Here is a 2,500-nt window from a genome sequence, read left to right on the forward strand (position 1 = left end):
CATTCAAAATAGTAATATTATTCATTATCTTCACTATATATCATTATTCATCACAAATATATATATATATATATATATATATATATATATATATATATATAAAATCTATCATTTAATAATTAATTAATTAATTTAATCAACTACTCTAAAACGTTTCACATTACTTATCATCGAATTCAATAAATTCCATTAAAAATATCAAACATTCTTTTACAATCTATCACTTTACAAAATTAATAATAATTCATACTAATACAATAACTTTTTCTTAATCCGTTTGAGTTAAATTTATTTATCCTTCTGTACTTTTAATTCCTACGTAAGTATATACACACACACACACACACATACATACATACATACATACATACATACATAATATAACGTCGAGATTGTATTTAAAATCTATACTAATTGTTCGAGAGAACAGGAACGAGGAAAGAACTAGATGGATTGTAAAGTTTCAAGAGGATAAGAAAAAAGAAAAACGAAGCGAAGAAGGAAGGATGGAAAGAAATAAAAAGACAGGGGTTGGTAAAAGAGAGGGATAGAGGTAGGGTGGGGGGCGCAGGAGGAGGAGGAGGAGGAAGAGAAGGGGGTAGGTAAAAGTAATGACATCTGGCGATCTTAGGTCTCTTTATCTGAGTGTACACCCTTATCCATAGCAATGTAATAGTAATGGGTAATAGTAGTAGTAGTAGTAGTAGTAGTAGTAGTAGTAGTAGTAGTAGTAGTAGTAGTAGTAGTAGTAGTAGTAGTAGTAGTAGTAGTAGTAGTAGTAGTAGTAGTCTTATCCTCTTTGCTTTCCTTTAACGAAGCTCTTGAGTAATGGAGACATGTCGTGACTTCGGACAATTAATGCGAGTCTCGTCGGACGAGTAGAGAGCAAGCAAGCAAGCAGCCAGTCAAGAAAAGGGTGGGGATGAAGAAGATTGCGGTGGAGGGGCGGGGGAAGGGAGGGAGGAAGAAGGGTGGGAAAGATGTAGGAGGAGAATAAGAGACAATGGAGGAACAGAGTAAGAAGTAAGAGGTACACCCTCCTCCCTCTCAGAGGGTAGTATAGAGGGTGAGAGTCTGGTGGCCGGTTGGAAGGGGGTAAGAAGGTAAGATGGAACGCGAAAGGGAAGTAAAGGGGTGGATCTGGCCGGTCAAAAAGGGGGGGTGAACTAAGAGAGCCCCCAAAGAACCTACCCTACCTACCTACCTACCTAGCTACCCCTAACCTATCTCTCTTCGAGAGATGGTGAAAAAGGAGTATAAGGGACGTAGGGGGATGTGACTCACGAAAGAAGAAGGAAACCGATGTAAAATAAAATAAAAAAAAAGAGAGAGAGAGGGAGAGAGGGTGAGAAGGAGACGACAGTGGTTAATCGCGATGTGTCGCTTTGGGATTACCATGATTACTTAAACGTGTAACTTATTCCACGGTTGGAATTCACCACGTTGGACGATTAGACGTGCTAACAACCCCGTATAATCGAGTTGTATTATATACTCGATCTAATCGTCGTCCTTCTTTCTTTCTTTCTTTCTTTTTTTTTTTCTCCTTTTTCTTTTTCCTTTTTTTTGGTTTTGTCTTGTTTCATCTTTTTGTTGTTTTCTTCCATTGTTTTTTTTTTCTTTTTCCTTTCTCAGATCGAACGAAGTATTTTTGGTAGTGATGACGATAAGTAAAAAAAAAGAAAAGAAAAACAGAAAGAAAGAAAAAGGAGAAAAAAGAAGAGAGAGAGAGAGAGTGAGAGGGAGAGAGAGAGAGGGAAAAAAGAAGGATGAGAAAAATATTTTGGACAAATTTTTTTTTTTTCTCTTTTTTTTTTTTTCTTATTTTTTAATGAACATTTCAATTGTAATATTTTGATCATTTCAATCATCGATAAATGATACGACCGTTTTGAGAATTTTACGATTAAAATTTCAAACGAAATATCGATCCTTCTTTTTTTTCTTTATCCCTTTATTCCTGTTTCTTGCTTATTTCTTCTTTTTTTTTTTTTTTCATTTTTGCTTTTAATTTCTGTTACGCTCTGAATTTTGCTTAATCCATTAAAAGAGAGAAAGATATAAAGGGAAAGAAAAAAAAGAAAAGAAAAAAAGAAAAAAAGAAAACAAATAAATAATTAAATATAAATAAGAAAAAATTCGAACTCGTTCGAGAAAAAAAGTTCTCTCTTTTTTTTTTTCTTTTTCTTTTTCCCTTTTTCTTTTTTCCTTTTTTTTTTTTATCCGCCCTTTGAACTGGCGATTAATTTCTCTTGGTTCAGATTAAAAAAAAAAAAAGAAAAAAAAAAAAAAAGGAAAAAGAAGAAAAAAGGATATATAATATCCAGAAGCAAGAATTTTGACTGGTCCATTGATTTACGAAAATGGAAAAGAGAAAATCAACCATAGAAAAATAAAGAGAGAGAAAGAGAGAGAAAGAGAGAGAAAGAGAGAGAGAGAGAGATAGAGAGAAATAGAGAGAAAGAGAGAAAGAGTGAGAAAACTAATTTCGAATGGGTGC

At 33.6% G+C, this 2,500-nt stretch overlaps 1 protein-coding gene across 16 annotated transcripts in view; it reads right to left on the reverse strand.

Moving 5' to 3' along the window:
- The window catches only part of Fas1 (fasciclin 1 Fas1 domain-containing), a 363,149-nt gene that overhangs the window by 84,539 nt on the left and 276,110 nt on the right, over positions 1-2,500 (reverse strand). The gene's annotated exons all lie outside the window — the stretch shown is intronic.

The sequence above is a fragment of the Vespa mandarinia genome, chromosome 20 (genome assembly GCF_050613455.1).
Source record: "Vespa mandarinia isolate Hongniang chromosome 20, ASM5061345v1, whole genome shotgun sequence".
Lineage (NCBI taxonomy): Eukaryota > Metazoa > Arthropoda > Insecta > Hymenoptera > Vespidae > Vespa > Vespa mandarinia.